The sequence below is a fragment of the Balaenoptera borealis genome, assembly GCF_965194805.1.
Source record: "Balaenoptera borealis genome assembly, chromosome: 21".
NCBI lineage: Eukaryota > Metazoa > Chordata > Mammalia > Artiodactyla > Balaenopteridae > Balaenoptera > Balaenoptera borealis.
Genome location: NC_138880.1, coordinates 7,890,989 through 7,911,801, shown reverse-complemented (window position 1 = coordinate 7,911,801; position 20,813 = coordinate 7,890,989). Strand labels below are relative to the sequence as shown.

At 49.3% G+C, this 20,813-nt stretch overlaps 1 long non-coding RNA gene across 2 annotated transcripts; it reads right to left on the bottom strand.

Annotated features, from left to right (window-relative positions):
* Window positions 1-3,056: 3,056 nt before the first annotated feature.
* LOC309619543 lies at window positions 3,057-12,980 on the bottom strand. Of its 2 annotated transcripts, none has more exons than XR_014239022.1 (3): window positions 7,629-12,980; window positions 7,075-7,419; window positions 3,057-6,096 (listed from the first exon to the last, which is right to left on the bottom strand). It is a non-coding gene; the product is annotated as an uncharacterized lncRNA (long non-coding RNA). The 2 variants fall into 2 exon arrangements; XR_014239023.1 differs by having other exon boundaries at window positions 3,057-6,093.
* Window positions 12,981-20,813: the final 7,833 nt, after the last annotated feature.

Here is a 20,813-nt window from a genome sequence, read left to right as displayed (position 1 = left end):
GTGTGCCTACATGTGTTGGGACCTCGCTGGACACCATGCAGTTGAAGGTAACTGGGTCCTTCCTTCCAAGAGCTGAGATGCCACTGAGTGCTGTGGGTTTGACTCATTTGTTAAACATTACAGAATGTCCCCTGCATACCGGGTTCAATTGTCTCCTCTGGGCACTAAAAAGGTGAGAGAGACCCTGGCCCTTGCCTCAAGGAGCTTCAGTCTACTAGGAGATAGGTGTATAAGCTAATTAAGATATGATGGACTAAGGGCTTACTAATGCTGTTGCAATGGTCAGTATAGGTTAGATTATGCTACAGTAACAAATTAACCCTGAAATCTCAGAAGCTTAACACAACAAAAGCTTGTTTTTCACTTACATTACATCTCCATCATGGGTTGACAGGGATCTCTGTATCAATCTGGATTTGACCAGAGAAGCAGAACCAATAATATAGTAAGGCATGTATTGTAAGGTGTTGGCTTACACAATCGTGGTGGCTAGCTAAGCAAGTTGGAAGTCCGTAAGGCAGGCAGGCAAGAAGGGAAGACCACAAGCAGGCTGAAACTCTACTGGCATGAGCCCTTTGGAGTCTCTGAGCTCAGGGAAGCCTCTTTGAAAGGGCTCACCTGATTAGGTCAGGCCCACCCTGGATAATCTCCCTTTTGAGCCACTTAAAGCCAACTGATTAAGGACTTCAATCACAGCCACAAAATTCCTTCCCAGAAGCAGAGTTTGATTAAATAACCTGGACTCTAGTTCAGTCTAACCAAGGTGACACCTCAGAAAGCATCACTGTGTTGCACATAATTAATCAGGACTCCTGACATCCTCAGTGGTCACAGCAGGGGAAGAGCTGGAGGTCTTGCGTGAACAATCACACAGCTCAGGCCAAAAATGATACATGTCACCTATGCTCATAATCCTCTGGCTGGAACTGGTCACACGGGCCCTCCTAATTGCAAGATGTTGACCCTCTCTTGTGCACACAAGGAGAGGGGAGCTGGAGGGTGGTCCCCCACAGGCATTGTCTGGGAGCTCTGACCAGCTTCCATCTTGCCCTCCCCATGCTCAGGGTGAAACTGAGTTTGTAGCAAGATGAAGGCACGTGGTGACTGCCAAGGGCCACACGGTAGGTCAGAGAGAAGCCAGGACAGAACTCAGCTCTCCTTCACTCCAGCCCACCTCCATCCTGCTTCCTCGGACTTTCCCAAACAGAAGCCCTTCCAAACCCACAGAGCCCTGTTCACCTGGAGGAAGTTTACATTTGAAATCATAGGAAACAGGCGCAGGGATGGAACGCTTTAGCCAGACACGGCTGACCTCACTCCTGTTGGGACAGACATTCCAGGGCTCTGAGACCCTGAAGTTCAAAGAGGTTCATGACCTTCCGCATAGCTTGTAGTCCTGAGGCAGCATATTAACACCTCCTCCTTATAGGAAGGGGAGGGACCTTCTGTGCACTGGACTCTAGCAAAGCTTCCATCTGTGAAACTTACAAAAAGCTATGGATTGATTCAACGTGATAATGATCAATGGTCACCAACAAATAAGTGCCATCAACAGGATGTCCTCTTAAGTTCAAAGGAAAAGGTCTCGGCAACAGGACCAGATATGGCCTTTTTCCTTCTCTAACATTTATTAAGTGCTTGCTGTATTGTAGGCACTGCGCTAAGTACTTCCATACAAGGTTTTATTTAATCCTGGCATCCATTCCCTGCAGTAAGTCTACTCTTGAACACATTTTGCCCGAAGTCACAAAGTCAGTAAGCATTAGAGGCAAGATCCCTACCAAGTCTATCCGATTCCAAAAACCTATATTCCTGCCACCAGAGCCATCCGGCCAAGGGAGCGTGAGGGAGCTCCACGGCCACCCATGACACCTGGCCTGGGCTGCATTAGCTGGGAAGGGGGCGTTTGTCTAAGTCCTCCAAAGGCCCCAGGTGGGTGGGAGCAGGATAGGCAGAGCCTTGCTGATCTCTGACCCTCTCCTCTAAAGACCACGGGTCAGAAAGGGATATTAAATCCCCTGATCCCAGGCTCACTTCCTGAAGTCACGACTGAGCCTTGTGGAATCTCCTGTGGAGATATTTCTGGAGAACCTGCTAAGTTCTCTAAATGCTATCAGAGGACAGAAGATGCGTTAAGACATGAGCCCGCACATCAAACTGTTTGCAATCTAGTAGGAGAACCAGGACAAACGCATGTTAATAACATGAAATAACGTATGACATTAACAAATGAAGGCGAGCTGTGCAGAGTGCCAGACGTTCGGAGCAGCCCAGGGGCCGGGAGGACTCACCTGTCCACTCAGCCCCCGGAGGAAGAAGGAGGCGCCTTCCAGGCCAGTGGGGCGGCCTGAGCAAAGCCAAAGCTGGACTGTGCAAAGTGTATTGAGGACATCGTCCAGCCCACGCCAACCAGCTGCCATCTGCTGGGAACAGGAAGGCACTTACAAATGTAATTTAAGGGAGTCACTGCTTGGGGCCACCAGCGTTAAGTGTGGCCACCCAGCAGCTTACTCCAAGGGGCGATGGCCTCAGTACAGACACAGCCCAGTGAAGGGGCTGCAGCAGAAGGAAAGGAAGGCTCTTTGCAAACTTCAGCTCAGGGCTCAGAGCTGAGACATGCCTCCCACTTGCTGGCCCGGGTCACCTTTGTGACAGCCACCCCCCCCCCAGGCTCTCCTGCTCCAGGCCCACCTTCCTGGCTCCACTTACAGCCTCGGGGCCCAGAGCACAGAGGGGGGCTGGGGAGCCTCTTGACGATGACCCTGACCGGTGGGGTCACCCGCGCCATCCCCATCCTGAGCCTCACCTGTCTCCCCTGACCCCGCACCCTTCTCTGGGGGCACTGGAGGAGAAACTGTTCTTGGAAGCATCCTTCTTGGCACCCCTTGCCCCCAACCATCACCCTCCCCCCCGTCCCTCCCCCGATGCCATTCCTCCCCCACCACAGACACACACACACACACACACACACACACACACACGTGCGTGCGCCCCTCCCCCTCCCCTCTCATCCCTCCCCACCCCTCCCCCTCCATTTGTGTCAATGAACAGCCCCTTTTATCTCTTCTGTAGGTACAAATGAAGCTGTCAGATCTGATGAGACGCTTGATATGACAGGCTCTAGGAGTCAGGACCCCTGGAACAGAGCGCGCCTTGTCCGTCACGGCCCGCCCGCCACTTTCCATAATGCCCAGACTGATGAGATTCTGAGTAGAGCCCAGCACATTTTCAACTCTATTTTGGGTGAAAACCCTTCTTGAAAGATCTTGAAAGGAGCTGGCAGTTCAGCCGCCCAGATGATTAATGAGGGTTGGCTCCGCTGGATGGATTTCTCCCGGTGCCAACAGCCGTCCTCCCGACAGGCCAGAGCCTGTGGCCGTCGACTTCCCCCAGCACTGCTCCCTCCCAGCAACACCCCCCAAAAAGCCTTTCCCCGAACCCTCAGACGTCCCCCCACACCACGCCTCACCTCCGCCCACACCCACCTCCGGCCCCACATCTCTCTGGCCGATGCGGAAGCGGCCAGACAGATGGAAAAAAGTTAGACGTCACAGCTCGGTGAGGCCTGGCTGGGCGCGCAGGGCCTGCTGGCGAGCTTTGCAGGCCTGTGGGGCGCGGAGGGGGCACCGAGAGGGGGTGAAGAGGCAGTGACCCAAGTTCTCCTTGAGCGCCGTGTCACACGCCCCCACGGTCAAGTGTGGGCCTGTCTCCTTTTTTCCCATGGATCTCAGGAGCTCTGGGGACAGAAACCATGGGGCATCTTACACCCCAAAGAGTCGAGCATCAAAGGCCTTATTTTTCTCTCATTTCAGTGTTTCGCCGAGGGGACATTTGGAACAAGACAATTCTTTACTGGGCAGGACTCTCCCAACCAGGGCAGAAGGTTTAGCGTCCTTGGTCTCAAGGCACTACTTGCTGGTAGCTCCTCCCCAGTCGTGGAGACGACCCAAAAATATCCTCTACAATCGCAGCGCCCCTGGGGGTGGTACCAGCCCTGGTTGAGGACCACCATTGAGGTCAGGAGCCTCCCCTCCATCCCTCGTGCCTCGAGGGCCTCGTCCACTCCACTGTCTCCTCCAGCTCTCACATCCTCAAGCCCACTCAGCGAGGAGACCCCTTGAAAGTCAGGAAAGAGGAGGTGGGGTGTGCTCTCACTCCCCCATAACACTAATGCCCCCCCTTGGCCGCTCGCCTCAGGCCAGCCCCGCTCTAAACTCTATTTTCTTCCCTCTTCTTCTGCTCTCCTGTCTCCCCAGCAGACTGTGGTTCATCCATGCGTCAGGGAAGAGAAGGGTCCCCGAAACTTCTTTGGGATTTCCAAGCTCAGAATCCTTCAAGAACAGGCTGGTGGTGGGTGGTTGGGATCGGGAATGGGCTGTTTGGTTCTTTCTGGAACATCCATTTATTTCTTTTTCAAACAGGCTCCTAGGTCTGGGGACTCCATCAGAGGAGAAGCTGGTCCCTGGAACCCAGGATCTCTTGTGGGGCAGGCTAAGCACCTTCCACGAGGCCAGAGCATGAGGGAGAGCTCCCAAGAATGCCAGGCCATGCCCACGCTCCTCACTCCCCATTGTTTTAATTGAAATATCGTTGATTTACAATGTTGTGTTAGCTTCAGGTGTACAGCAAAGTGATTCAGAATATACATATTCTTTTTCAGATTCTTTTTCATTACAGGTCATTACAAGATACTGAATATAGTTCCCGGTGCTATACAGTAGGTCCTTGTAGTTTATCTGTTTTATATATAGTAGTTTGTATCTGTTAATCCTGAACTCCTAATTTATCCTTCCCCTCCTTCCCCTTTGGGGTTACCAAAGTGTGTTTTCTAGGTCTGTGAGTCTGTTTCTGTTTTGTAAATAAGTTGACTTGTATTATTTTTTTATAAATTTATTTATTTATTTTTGGCTGTGTTGGGTCTTCGTTTCTGTGCAAAGGCTTTCTCCAGTTGCGGCGAGCGGGGACCACTCTTCATCGCGGTGCGCGGGCCTCTCACTGTCGCGGCCTCTCCCGTTGTGGAGCCCAGGCTCCAGACGCGCAGGCTCAGTAGTTGTGGCTCACGGGCCCAGTTGCTCCGCGGCATGTGGGATCTTCCCAGACCAGGGCTCGAACCCATGTCCCCTGCATTGGCAGGCAGATTCCCAACCACTGCACCACCAGAAAAGCCCTGTATTATTTTTTTTAGATTCCTCAGATATTTGTCTTTCTCTGTCTGACTTATTTCACTCAGTATGATCATCTCTAGGTCCATCCATGTTGCTGCAAATGGCATTATTTCATTCTTTTTCATGGCTCCTCACTCCCCATTTTCTGCCTTCCCTTTCCTTCTGAAAAAGAGAGAGCGATCCCATAGTTTACCTATCCCCAGGCCACTGGGTAAATGCCCAACCGGCTCTGAGATCATCCAGCCACCAGATGGACACAACTCATTCATTCCATACCATCTCCTGAGCATCTGCTGCACACCAGGCATGGGGCTAGACTCCAGGCATACGATCGTGGGCAAAAAGACACTCAGCGCCTGCCTTCATAAAGCTTACAGACTAATACGGAGGGAAAAACTAAACAAATCAATATATAATTAAAAACTGCGGTAGCAGCAATGACAGAAATTGTTTCACAGTGCGTACAGAGCGGGTAACAAGGAACCATCGTTTAGAACTAAGGTCAGGGAGAGTCTCTGGTTACATGACCTTGCAGCCAAGCCTGAAGGATGAGTGGGATCAGGCAGGTGAGGAGGGGAGAGCGTCTCAGGCTGGGAAATCCATACCCGAACGGCAGCCGGATTCTCCTGTCATGAAGGAACTTTCCCTTGTAGCTGTGCCTCCAGAGAAGGACAAAAATTCAGCCTGAGCCCTGGAAGAACCCGGAGTGGGATGAGTTGGGAGGAGAAGGGATACCGAGGGTGTGGAGAGAGAGCACCACCATCCAGGGACCACCAGCCGCAGAAGCAAGGCAGGGCTGCAAACCAGCACAAGCCAGAGGGAGATGAAGGCAGATCCGGTGCCGCCGGGACCTCTCCAGGGAGTCACAGGGACACCGTGGGACAGAGCTTGGAGGTTTCTCTAGCTCCCGGAGCTGTGGCATGGACAGCTGCTGATGGAGACAAAAATTAAACTGGTGATCACTCAAATCAACCTATAATTACAGGGTTCTTGCCGGGAGTGTGAAGCTTGAGGGGAACCTCAGCCTTCTCTCTTCCTGAAAGATACATTTTTAATGAAATATGCAAGGGTGTGTTTCTAACTCTTGGAAACTCATAGGCCTTGTCTACCCAAGGTCAAACCTGTAACCCCACGTTCAAGTCCATCACTAAGTGGTCCGCACAGACCAGTCCATCACGTTCTTCCTTCTTACCCCTCCTCACAAGTTCACTGGTCTTTTTACCATGACCACTTGTGGTTTTCCCTCGCTCTGAATCCCTTGAGCCCCTTATTTTATCTTCTTTCTAGTCCTTCTCTATGTGAGGACCCCTCGTTGCCCTTCACCGGCCCACAAATTCCTTAAAGGCGAGAAGGTTCTTTTGTTCATCTTCGTGTCCCCTGTGTGCCTGGGACAGCGCCAGGTACGTGGTGGACAATCCGTGGAAGTTTGCTGAATTCCACGTAATTGGAAAACAGCGAAAGGGCTAAAATATTTGTCAACATCTTTGAACTGAAGTCCTTAGTTGGGTGAGAGAAGAGACCCGGGGGTGAAACTCAGAGGAGGGACAAAAGACAGAGCCACCAGGGAAGAGAGAAAGAAGGCACGCCCTCCAGCGATGCCCAGTGACCAGCTGTTCCAGAAGCCTTTCCTTCTCATCAGCGCAGAGCAGGAGGGGTGGTCCTGGGGGCAAGGCGGTCACCCTAGGGACTCTGGCTGGAGTGGCAAACTCTCGAGGCAGGCAGAGGAGATGCGCTTGGGGACGGAGCTGTCAGTGGCCTGCGTCCTCTACCAACTCACAGGGGTGGCTGAAATCCCCCCACTCAACTCATTCCTTGGAGTTAAAGAACGAAGTCCCGTAAAAACATTATAAAATGTGCGCGTGAAAGGGATGGAGGGAGAAGTCAACCCTCTGGAGACATCAGTGCTCACCTGTTCGGGGACAGCCTCCACCCGGGTAGGCAGAGGGCAGGGTCTGCAGGGCATGAGACATCAGAGGGGTGAAGGAGCCAGGTCAGGAAAGCTTCTGGAAATGACCGTTTTCCCAGATGTTCACGCCCCTTGGAGGAGCTGGCAGCTGGGCACACGTACCAAGGATGCAGAGGAAGAGGACTCCCCTTCAGAGAGCAAGCCTGGGGCCACACAGCTTCTCTCTCTGACCCTCGTCCCACCCACTCAAAGCCACCACCACGAGGGAGGGACCTGGGCCTGTGTCCATCGCTGCAGCCCCAGTGTCCAGTCCGTGCCTGGCACATAACGGGCCCTCAGGAGATATTTCTGGAATAAACGAATGAATTAATACGGCTATAGAGAGGTGCTGAGATTGGACCCCAAGGAGGAACAGTCCTCCCTCTCAGTTTGGCAAAGGGACCCAGAAGACCTGTGGCAGTTCAGACCCACATTCCTGGAAGCGATCCCTGAAATTAGTCAAGTCCCCCAGCTAGCAGACGCAGGTCCACACCTGAGGACGCACTTGACAAACTTACCCCACCAGCTTTTGAAACAGAACCGAGCTCCCTGCTGTCTTTCAGAATTTCTTCAGGGAGAAAAAGAATTTTCCTGGCCATTGGGCCAGAATAGAAAAACAAGGCTACATGAAACGGCCCTAGGAGGGAAAGGGCAGGCCAAAAAAATACGCTCCTCTCTCCCCTATTTTTTTAGACCTGGGCTTCTTTCCGCAGCGCAGGGGGGAGGGACTAAGCACCTAAGGACCCCCGCCCCCTCACCAGGACAGAGGCCCTCACAGGCAGGGAGTCGAAGAAAAGTTTTCCGGGACTGATTACCGAGAGGGTAACTGGACACACGGAGCACATGTGAACAAGTGCCTCGTTTCCAATTCAGGACTGTCAGATGGTGATTAATGGCTAACAGCCGCAGAGCGGTCTTGATTGCCAAGTGCCGTACTGTTAATGCTGACATTTAATGATGCCGGACACGACTCCAGCACAATTCCGCACCATCATCCGCAAATAGCACTCGACGGACTTAATTGGTTAAGTGTTTGTGTGTGTGTGTGTGAAAGAGAGAGGGAGGTATAAAGGGCAGAAGAAAGAGGTGAGACGTCGATGTGTGAATTCGCCCTACACACACGTCTATATTTTAACATGTGTCACCGTGTTGTCCCAAGAGTTGGGGAGAGAGTCCACGTAACTGTATCTGCAGACCTGCAATATCAGCCCCAACAGAAAGGTCTCGGATACAGCGAAACCCCCCAGCCTGCCCTCCGCACTGGCCGCACCATCTGACCCCTGCTGTGGTCACCACCACCACCGCTGTCTCTCAGGGACAGCTGGGAAACCGGCATGTTTGTGAAGTTAAAGCACATGAGAGCGCGTTGAAAGAAGAAGTTGTCTAGAAGTGGGCCTGGATCCAGGGCTCCTGAGAAGCCACTTTTTCACTGAACTCAGATCAATGGTCCCTTGACCGCCTGACTGGGCCAGCCCTCCGCTGCTGCCAAGAGAGAACTCTTCCCCCCATTCCGGAACTCAACCCTCTCTTAGGAGACGAACAGAATCCAGCCTATTGTTCTAGAAACAGAGTCCTGGGCAACAGGGACAGAAAGACGGTGCCCAGCAAGGATTCTCGGGGCCCACTGAGCAAGGTGTCAGAGGGCACAGGAGAGGAGATCAATTCAAGGAATCCGTATTCACGGAATCCTGGCCTTACCAGGACAGAGGGAGGGAGGCGAAACCCAGGTAGCTGGCAGTCAAGTGGGGAAACAACAAGTGGATAGAGAAGAAAAGCCCGGACAGCAATGCTGAGGCCAGATGAGCAGCACGGATGCTCGGTGCCACCGGCGTTCAGAGCAGAGGTGGGTTCAGAGGAGGGGCTGGAAATGTCTAGAAAAGGCAGGGAATATGCAAAGCGGTCTGAAAGATGGCAGCCCTCAGGTGGAAAGAGCTGGGAAGGCCGTTCTCCAGGTGAGGGCTTTGAAAAGGTGAATTCCCCTTTAAAGCCTCGTTCCTCCAAGCGTGGGCGTAAGACCAGCGGCATCTCCATGGGCTGCAAGCCTGTTAGAAATGCAGAATCTCAGGTCCCAGCCCAGACCTGTGGCTCTAAATCCTCATTTGAACTAGATCCCTAGGGCTCTGCTGCACAGACAAGTTTGAGAAGCACTGCTCTAAATGCCCTGCTCAGGAAGCCACAGGCAGAAGCAGGCTTGACCCAAGGACCTGGTGTCTGCGAATCCCCTGACATTTGCCCAGAGGGCTGCTCACCACAAAGGAGACACGGGTTCCCCACGTAGTCCCCGTCTCACTCCCTGGGGCCCTGTGACCCACGGCCAGAACACTGCAGAGAATCATCAGTGTGGGTCCTGTTGCTTTCTTCCATTTGGAGCACGGACCCAGCTGGACGGCCGGCCCGACTCGGTTTTTAGGCTTTGCTACAACGGGAAGGCCCCGGCCAGGTGGCTTTGCAGGGCTCACTTCTGGCTGATCCCCCCTGGGGACTGAAGGGAGTGGGTCACAGGAGCAGGTGACTCTCTCCTGTGAGTGTCCTGGGTCTGGGGTCTTTGCTCCAGCCCAGGGGTTGGGACAGAAATGCCCCATGCTGAGGAATTCCGTTCATCACTGAGGCCACCCGGCCGGCCTTCACTCCGTCAGGCATTCCTAACCTCCCCCATCGCCCTGCTCCAGCCGCCCTAGCTGTGGGAGGGTCAGCCTCAGAAAATAATAATCAAAAGCTAATGTTTTTTTTCTTGTGACTCTGGGCCTAGGGGTCCCTCTGCTGTGACCCCACCTTCCAAACCCCTTAGATGAACCAGCACATCTGCCCTGCCTGGGTCCCTCCTCTTTGAAACGACAAAGGGGTATGGACTTTTGCCCCTAGCCAACTTGTTCTTTCTCCTCCTGCCAAATCAAGCTTTCCCCCCAGCTTCACTAAATGCTCCTGTGACCTTGATCCTGGAGGCTGACCCCACCCTGAACTTGTAGGAAAGAACTGGGAGCCCAGAGACCTAGTTCTAGCTCCCCAGCTCCCTGAGTGACTCGGGGTGAAGCACTTCAGATACCTGTGCCTCGATTTCCTGCTCACAGAGGGAGGGGGCTGGATAAAATGGATAATCTCTAGGGTTCTTTTCAGCTGTAACACTGATTTTATTTCGGAGGATTATTACCAATGTTACACTACATTGAGGAGTTTACAATGATACACACGCATTTGGCAACATGGAATCTCCCTTCCTGGAATCGCCCACCAGCCTGTGTCTTTGTAAAATGTCCCATTGTCTTCATGGTTCACGGTTTCCTGGACAGATTGGGAGCAACATGAGGGCAAAGTTGATGCTTTTTATTTCTTTTGTATCCTTTCTCGGTGACTAACACTCAGAGAAGCCACTCAACGATGTTGCTGTCTGGGTGACAGACTGATTACCCTCCTAGCTGCGTGTTCATTTAAATGGACTTGTAAGAAACTGAACAAAAAGTGGTCACCTTTGCTTCTCAGCGGGGGAAGGTAAAGAACCTCTTTTAAATATGCATGTCTCACTTCTCTTAAGGGAAAAAAAATAGTTTGCCCCCTTAAAATTAGCTGGATTTGGAAATTCAAATGGAATTTTTAATACTGCCTTGCAAACGAGCACATACCAGCATGCCCAAGGCTTAACTCCATTCCCCAAGTACTTACTGAGCGTACTGTGTGCTGAGTGCCAAGCCTCTGCTCAGGAGAAGGGGGAAGACGGAAGAAATACTATAAAGTAACAGAATTTTTTAACAGACATAGGACTTAGACATCAAAATAAATACTGTCCCACTCAAAATGGTTACTTTGGAATGACATACATTTATTCTATTCTCTTACCTTGCCCGAAACTCTTTGGAACTCTTTAAAAACCGTCGTCAAAGCCCATCACATACTTTATTGGCAATGACAAAGCTGTGTGTGCTGATTAGGGGACAGAAATGTCTCCTGAAGCCAAGCTGGATGGTCAGGCTTATTCAGTCAGGTCAAGAATCTAAATAATGGGCATCTTATAATGACGCTCTTAATCGCACATAGGAATAATGTGCCCCCTTCCCATGTGAACGCTTTGAAGGTCCTCTTTCACTGACTTGCATGAGCTCAGCTGTGTCTGTAAAACCTGATCTCATGATGGACTTCCTGGCTTCTACCCCCAACCCCCATCGGCTGTTCTCAATCCAGCAGCCCAAGAGGTCTTTTAAAAACGTCACTCAGATCATGTCACTCATCTGCTTGAAACTCTGCGAGGGCTCCCGTCTTACTAAGAGTAGAGGCCAAAGTCCATAGGGTGGCTCTGAGACCCGACGTCGTCCAGCTCCCTGCTCCCTCTCTGGCCTCCTCTTGCACCGCTGTATCCTCCGCCACTGGGCTCCATCCACGTGGCCTCCTTGCCACTCCTCAAAATGCCAGGCATGCTGCAACATAGCAGCTTTGTTCTAGAAATCTTTTCTCTGTCTAAAGATCTTTTCTCCCAGAGATCCACTTGGGCAAATGCCTCATTTCCTTCAAGTCTTTTTTCAGTTCTCACCTTCTCAATGAGACCTCATCTCGTCTTGTATTTAATACCTCTATTAATAATGCCTTGGGGATTTCCCTGGTGGCACAGTGGTTAAGAATCCGCCTGCCAATTCAGGGGACACGGGTTCGAGCCCTGGTCCTGGAAGATCCCACATGCCGCAGAGCAACTAAGCCTGTGTGCCACAAATACTGAGCCTGCGCTCTAGAGCCCGTGAGCCACAACTACTGAGCCCGCGTGCCACAACTACTGAAGCCTGCGTGCCTAGAGCCCATGCTGCACAACAAGAGAAGCCACCTCAATGACAAGCCCGCGCACCTCAATGAAGAGTAGCCTGCGCTCGCCACAACTAGAGAAAGCCCACGCGCAGCAATGAAGACCCAACACCACCAAAAATAAATAAATAAATAAAATTATTTTTTTTAAAAAATAATAATAATGCCTTGTATTTAATATCTTCCATTCAATAACTCTATATGCACACACAGACACACATGCACACTCACCTACACACACTCACTCCTGATACCCCTTACCCCGTTCTCCTTTTTCTTTTATCCATGGTACTTCTACTTTTACTAGACTATGTAATTTATCTATATATTATTTATAGTGTTTATTTTTGTCTGTATCCCCTGGCTAGAATCCAGGCTCAGAAGGGCCAGTGTCTTTGTCTGTTTGATTGAATCCCAAAAGCCTAGAACTGACACAGAGCTGGCACTCGGTAAATATATGTTGAATTGAACTGAATTGAATTGAATGATAGGTCCCAACTTATATAAAGTAGAGTCCCTGTTTCCAGTTGCTTACAAATCTGATGGTGAGACCTAGAGACACACACATGAAAGTGACCGAACAGTACAAAACCACTCACAACGATGTGGAATCCACAGTGATGCTGTAGGAAGTGTGGCAGGGATGCGTGCAAGGCTGAAGGAGGGGGAAGGGCTGAGCTTTCTATCTAGTCGAGCAAATCTTCTCCTCGTCCACAGCACATGCCCCAATAATTTCAGCCTCTACTCATATGCTCATGTCATCCCTCTGCCTGAAGTCCTCTATCCTCCCTGCCCCCCTCCCCAAACCCCACCACCCATCAACGCTCAGCCCAGCCCCTTCCTCCACACAGCTTTCCATGATTGCTCCAGCCCTCCCTGACTTCTCGATCCTCTGAGCTCCGATAGCACCTACGTCAGGTATCAGACCATTTAGTCTCTAAATAGAAACACTATGTTCTAAAAATGTCCCCAGCTCAGGACCACATCTTTTGCTTCTTCCCTCTTTTTAATAAGACTGCACTGTGCAGTAGAAGCAATTGATATGAGTGGCACAGCTGGTCCGTCAACAGGCAGACAGAAAAGGGGCGGGGGGGGGGCATTCCAGGCAGAGAAAACTCAAAAGCAAAGATACTGTGGTGGGAATTGACGTGATGAGTGTAAAGATATTACACCCATAGTTCTCAGCCCACCTGAGATTTGAACCACCTGAAGGTATCTCCATGTGGGGACCCCTACCCGAGATCAATGTTATCAATAAGAGTATCAGGGAATGCGGCTTAGGCATCACTATTTTTTAAAAGCTCACCAAGTGTTTCTAATGTGTAGGTAGAGGTAAGAACAACCATAGTGTTAGAAAAAAACAGAAGGAAGTAAAAGAAAAAGGAATGTAAAGAAAATTACAAAACAGACCTGAAAAGCTGTCCTTTTCCATTTTGTTCCTATGAGTTGGTCATGGGAATTCATCTTTGTCAGAGTACTCTGGATGGATCAGCTGGAGACAGATGCTCCTATTCTCTGCCATGGGGAGAACAGACAGCACCAGCTAACGTGGGCCAGGCTACAGTCAATCTGTACCCGCGGGATTCAGAAAAGTTCGGGGAAACTAGAGGATCCGTTTAGACCCCTCGAAATTTTATGTTACAATTTCGCCCCGTGCTAGGTTTTAGCATTCGGTTGACTCTCTCTTATGCCTGCCCATCCAAAGAGCCAAAAGAAGTATGCAAATTACAGTCAGGCTACCATTTCCGAAATTCCTGGCTAATTCTAAGCGCCCCTCTTCCCTCCACATCCTCTGAAATGGAGCAGAAGTTGCACCTTCTCGCTCTAAAAGATCACATGGTTCAAGTGCATTGAAGAGCAGGCCAGGAACTTGAAGAGCCAGGGAGATCTCGCCTGGCCTGGGGCGTCACCTTTCTCCGCTGGTCCCTCCTTGCCTCTGCAGACCAGGCGACCCAGCTGCACTTCCCGCGAGCTGCCTTCAGGGGGCGCCGGTGCAGACCGGCCCGTCCTTCCACCCTACCCACTGCCTGCACCTCCCACACGCAAACTATCACTGTCACCCAAAGTCGCCTGCCACCAAATGCTACGGTTAGGGATGAGGCTGACAATACAAGTGCCTGTGGGAAAGGATACGGGGCTTACATTCAGAGCAGGGAGTAAAGGATTGAGATGAAAGCTTTTCCCGAGCTGAGATCTGCTTAGGAGAGACGGGGTTGGGGGGGGCCGGTAGGGGATGGGAAGAGTAGGAGAGGAACAGAGAGGGAAATATGTTGGCACTTGGTGGCTGAAGGAGGGAGAGATGGGGTGCAGGGAGTGAGGGGGAGGGTGTAGAAAGACGAGGCTGGGGCGCTGACAAGTCTCCCCAACCCCACGCTCGCGCTGGCCAAGTCCCAGCCTGGATCCCAGGGGGCCGACCTCGGGGGCGCCTCCCGGCACCTCCTTGCCCCCTGGTCCCTGTGCTGGAATTTGCTCTGGCCAACCTGTGGCCTGTCCACGCTGAACGCGGCCTCTTGAAAAGTGGAGGGGGAAGAGACTAGCCCCCAGCAGCGAACCCCATATATACCAAGAGGTAACTCGAAACCCCAGAGCTGGGCCAGGGGAGGAGGGGGAGGGGAGAGGGGGGGAGAGGTTTTTCCACTTCCATTCGCAACTGTCAGGCGGGTGATTAATGACCAACAGGTTTGGAATCGCCTTTATTGCCAGATCAGTATTGTTGCCCGTGACAGCTAATGAGGTTGGACAGGCTTCTCCTCGCTGAGCTTTATGGGGCCGGCTCCCTCCCCTGCAGAGCTCACAAGCCCTGCCAGCTTTTGTGCGCTGGAATGTTCCAGCCCCACCAGCCCCACTTCATTCTTCCAATACCACCTCCCCCCAAGGCCCTGAAGCACCATCTCACCCAGAACCTGCCCCATCCACAAAGGAAGCTGGTACCAGGGGTTTCCCATCCCCAGCCTGCTCAGAGAGACCCATCTGTGACATCCACGCCCCTAAGAGCCCTCTCCCCACCCCTGCAGGAGCTGGAGCGGTGGGATTGGGGGCACTCGTGGAAAAAAAGGAAGGGAAAGGAACAAAAGCAAACCTTAGGGAGTTTAGGCTGAAGACAAGGGGAAGAGGCTTCTGATGCCTGCTCTAGATAATCTGACCAGCGACCTTCACAAGCCATTCCCCAGACAGCTGTAAAACCCAAGAAGTGTGTTTGTTACACACTTACCACTTGAGTCCAGCAAATGTGTTGAGGGGGTGAGGGTGGAGGAGTGAGGGAATTTAGGAAAGGAGGTTTAATAACAGTTACTAATGATTTTTAACCAACCACCTTAAGCCTAGTTACACAAAGCCAGGTTTCAGTGCAAAAACCAACTTGGTCCAAGGTCTCTGGGTCAGGAAATACCGGCTTTGTTTCCTGCTCTCTTCCAAATAATCTTTACCTTTGTGCTGGTTCATATCTTGATACAGTTTAGCACGTGTTTGCCTGGGGTTTAATATTTGAAGGAGTCGGAGCAATGTAATAAGCAAACAGCTTAAAAGGCCCAGCAAGACCCCCCCTCAGCTTAAAAATCTATTATTTTTCGATGTGATATAAATGTATTTTGCTTCTGCTCAGAGCAATTTGCCAGTTTACTCTTATTAAACCAGGAGATGGCTTAGCAGAGTTCTTGATTTATGAAACACATACTAGATTCATTAAAACCTTAAAAGATTTAATACATTTTATCAGGACATTAAATCTGGGCAGGCTTTTTAAATCAAATACCTGCCATATTTCATCCCCCACACCCTGCACACTTACTCAAGAACACTAAAATGTGAACTGACAAACATTATGGGTGTCTCAGGCCTGATTTCTAAGTGGCATTAAAGTCCTCCCCTCCAGGATTTACAGCCCGGCCTCTCCCCATGTCTGATCTTCTGAAGAACAAGTCATTGGAGGTCATTTCAGGAGGATGAGCTGAGATCTACATTCCAAACATATACACAAATGTTTCTGCCTCTCCTGTCCCACGGCCAGTGGTTTTTATCCGCACAGCTTCTCCAGGACCCACCAGCAATAACCTCCCCCCCATCTTCCATCTTCCTCCAGAACCCCTCCTGGGTTCTGCTTTCATTCATCCACACTCACAGCATCTACCCCATTCTCTACTCCCCTGGTTCTCTCAGCCCGAACAGCACGTCCTGGATACAACATCCATCACACTTTGGGATGCCTGGAAAACTTGCCGTCTCGTTCTCAATCCCCCCCCTTTTTTAAGTCTTGCTATACAACAGTGGTTCTCAGCTGGGGGCAACTTTGTCACCACACACACACACACACACACACACACCAGGGGACATTTGGCAATGTCTGGAGATATATTTAGTTCTGACAACTGGCAGGGGAGGGGAAAGGATTGCCACTGGCATCGAGGGATAAAGGCCAGAGACGCTGCTAAACATCCTACAAAATGCACAGGACAGCCCGCCCACAACAGCAGAGCAACAAACAAACGAAAACAAAGAATTATCCAGCCTAAACTGTCATAGTGGAAAGGTTAAGAAACCCAGCTGTGGAACCTTAACAGGTGCAAGTGGTCTCCCCTTTCTTCTTCTGTGCTTTCGTCACTTAGGATTGTGATGTACAGCTAGTGGATGGTCAATAAAATGTTTGTTGAATTGAACTAAATTTCTCTCCTGATACACTGACATTTTCCAAATTCACAAATAGAGGGAGGAAGTATGTTGCATTGACTACCAGAGGGATCTGACCATGACCTTGAGGAAGTGACAACCCTCTAACCTGCGTGCCTTCATCTGTAAAATGGGGTGATAGTGAAACTATCCTCATGGATTATTATGAGGATCAAATGAGCTAATGTAATTTATTATGTTATTCAACAAACACTTATGGAGTGCTGATTATGTGCTAGGAATAATTTAGCACCCCTAGGGGGGGCCGACACAAAGGTAAATAAAATGAAACCCCTGCCCTCCAGGAGCATACATTCTTAGGAGAAGTACTGACATATAACCAGTTTATTTCAGTATGTTAGAGTGAGTGCCACCCAGGAAGAAGGCTCAGGATACTATGGAAACAGAGAGGAGCAGCACTTAGAAGGGTCTTGAAGGATGAGTAAGAGTTGGTCTATTAAAACCCAAAAAGCAGAATGAAATGTGAAGGGGTAGGTAGGGGATCACATCATTAAGAGATTTGAATTTTTTTTCTCTAGGAAACCTATGACTGGGTTTTTAAGAACACATGGGGCACAGTGTGGAAGGTGCACTGATTTAAGCCACAAGGTGGAGTAAGAAGGTCACGAACATTAGATTCTTACAACAACCCAAGTGAGAAGTGATGAAGCCGGAATGAGGACAATGCACAGAGAAGAGAGTACAGGGTCAAGGAATAACCAGAACTTCATAACTAAATGGATGGGGCAGATTAAGATAGAGGCAGAGCGTCTGGCTTGGATGGTTGAGTGCATGGTGATGCCTTTAATGAAGGAGCGTGTTGGCGGGAAACCTCGAGTTCAGGCTGAGACACAATTGATTTCCCTCCATCCAACATCTAATGAGATGGTGTGCTAGTCTGTAACTCACGGCTATCAATATGCATTTGGGGGAGTCATTAACAACCCCATAATTAGAAGACTGAGAACACAAGAGACCTTCCAGAAGGAGCAGGGAAGAGCAGGGGTTCAAGGAGAGAGTTCTGGGGAATCGGTGAGGACGCACTCATGATGGAGAGACTACAGAAGGAACATTCTGACATGGAAGAGAAAAACCAGGCGGGTGTGGCAGAAAGGAGTCTATCAATGATACAGAGAGATGTACGGATAAATACACACAGACAAAATGCCATACAATCTTTTTTATAATTCCTAATATTGTTATGGATTCAAGTGAAGGAGCATCCCAGGCAAACCAAACCAAGCCATATCTCACACCACCAGGCCCCCTGGCATAGCTTCCCAGGGTAGCTGGCTGCTTCCTTATCACTCCCCAAATGCATTGTGGACCTTGACCAAGCCCCCTCTCTGAAGACTTCCTCCCCTTTGCCCTCTGTTTTTCCATGAGTGAAATAAAAGGGTTGGATTAAAATCACAGCCAACAGTGTATATGTCCATCAACAGCTGAGTAGGTGAAACAAATTGCTGTACAGCTGTACAATGGAATATGACACAGCAATGAAAAGGAATGAACTCTATTCAACAACATAGATGACTCTCCAAATAATCATTCTGGGTAAAAAAATAAAAGCCAGACAACCCCCTCCCCCAAAAGAGTACATACTGCATGATTCCATTTATATAAAATTCTACAAATGCAAAGTAAGCTAGAATGACAAGCAGACAAGTTGTTGCTTGGGAATTAGGGAGTGGGGGTCACAGAGAGGACTGGGAGGGAAAGATTACACAGGGGCATGAGGAAGTTTGGGGGCATGACGCATGTGTTTGTTATCTCGACTGTGGTCATGGTTTCACAGATATATATGGATGGCAAAACTTATCAAATTGTGCACTTTATGTGCTTTTTATTGTATGTCAATTATTCCTCAACAAAGCTGTACAAACATATAATCACAAAATGATCTCTAGGGGACTTCCAACTGATTTCCAACTCAATTTTGTTTTCATGATCCCTCTTTGATCCCTTTACAGAACTCTCTTCAAGAAACATCATTAGCCCCAAGTAAATATCCTTGTGTTGTTACAAGGCACCAGTCCTAGGTTTGCCAGCTGGAAAAATTCTGAGTAACCCTCAATAATTAAGGAGACAGTTCTTCACTTCTCTTCCCCCCAAGCTCACCAAAATCTTACTGGGATCAAATGTCCTAAAAGATGACCTCTATTCTCTGTGTAGGGCATTAAGAAGAAAAATCAAAATCAAACAAAAACTTTTTCCACCAACTTCCACTCTTGTGATATAAATGAACTGAAGCCAAAGATTTTAAGAGTTGCCTGATTCCTTTGGGGCTAACCTGGTTATTGATGAAAAGGGCTCTAAATGTGAAAGAAGGGGTCTCTTCCAGCGTTGGAGTGACACCCTCGCCAACAATTAGTTTGTTGGAGGACTAAACAGCAATCCAGAGATTGGGAGATGTGGATGGCTGTGGCGGGAATAATTTTTTTAAATCCTGTTTCAACTTCCAACTGCAAAATGAACCAGCCCAATTTAAAGTTTTGCAACTTCTGACCACTGATCTACATTCCTGAGAGGTTACATATGAAATAAATGTGGTAAGTGTGTGTGTATGTGTTTTAAGTTGCATCATTATTCTCTAATTCATTTACTATAATGAAGAAAGAGACTTGGGGTCATTTGAATTCTGCCTTGGCAACTTACAAACTTTGTGATCTTGGACAATCCCTTGACTTCTGTAAGCTTCAACTTCCTCCCTAAAATAGAGTTGAACTCAAAGAGCTGAGCTGAAAATTCTACAAAATGAGAAAGGCACAGGGCCTGGTACGTGGAAAACATTCAGTAATGCTTTATGAAATCTGTATTGTAAATATCTATGGGGGTGTCATTTTGGAGTCCCTCTTCTCTTCCTCTGATAAGCCTTCATCTGGTTACGACTCAAAACCACATAACTTACAGCTCATCGTTCTCTCACCTTCCGTCACATTAATAATTGGAATCCACAAAAGGGCAAGAACACATTAATGGAATTCCCTATTTAAAGCAGCAACAGCTAAAGCTTATTGAACACTTAAAATGTGCCAAACATTGTTGTACATGATTTTCTTGGTTTGTCATTTAATCCTCGCAACAGTCCTATAAAGTTCATACCATGACCCCCATTTTACAGATGAAGAAACTGAGGCACAGATAAAGTCTTTTTCCCAAGGTCACACAGCTAATAAGAGGCTGGGGGAGAGGTGATGGCCCAGGATTTAAATCAATGCAATCTGACCGTGGGGTATCTGCACTTATCCACTACTCTCTACTGCAAGCTTTTTATAAATTTATTTATTTTATTTGTTTTATTTTTGGCTGTGTTGGGTCTTCGTTGCTGCGTGCGGGCTTTCTCTAGTTGCGGTGAGTGGGGGCTACTCTTCATTGCGGTGCACGGGCTTCTCATTGTGGTGACTTCTCTTGTTGCAGAGCACGGGCTCTATGTGCACAGGCTTCAGTAGTTGTGGCGCACGGGCTTAGCTGCTCCGCAGCATGTGGGATCTTCCCAGACCAGGGCTCGAACCCGTGTCACCTGCATTGGCAGGCGGATTCTTAACCACTGCGCCACCAGGGAAGCCCTGCAAGTTTTTTTAAAAATGGATTTTTAAACACATTTGTTTGACTTTTGTTACACAAATCATCACAGACTTACCTCCTGGGTAATTTTGGATATTGAGTCATAAAAATCACAGGTCTCTTAAGGAAAGAGTTTTCGGAAATGTTAGATTATCATTTAGTTATGGCTGTAGGAAGGGCCATAACTAAACAACAGACACCTGGTTAAAAGCCTCCTGAGAACGAAATCCCACCACTTCCGTTCATAGTTCATTTCAAAGTTTAATAGTGAGGAAATTCTTAAATGACAACTAATTTAATTCCTTTATCTGCACGCTAAGCCCCATTCCTTGGGCTGATAAACCCCAATATTTCCATTTCTCTTATTCATTCACTCAACTATTGAGTAAACATTTACTAAGTGTGAACTATTAAAGAAACCTTTATTAAGTGTGCGGGGCCCAGTTCTATCACTGAACATGCGGAGAAAAAGCTCTCAAGGTCTGATAGGATCAATCAGGAAGTTGGCCAAGTTTGTGTGCACAATGCGTGTGTTGGGGGAGGGGGAGATTTGCAGTGACGGGGCGGGGAGAGGAGAAACCCTCTTTTATGGAGGTGGGCACAGAGCTCCCCGACAGCGCCCACTTGTGGGCTTAACATATAATGAAACATTTCAACACAAGCTCACGCAGAGCAAACCCCCAGGAGCTGGGGAG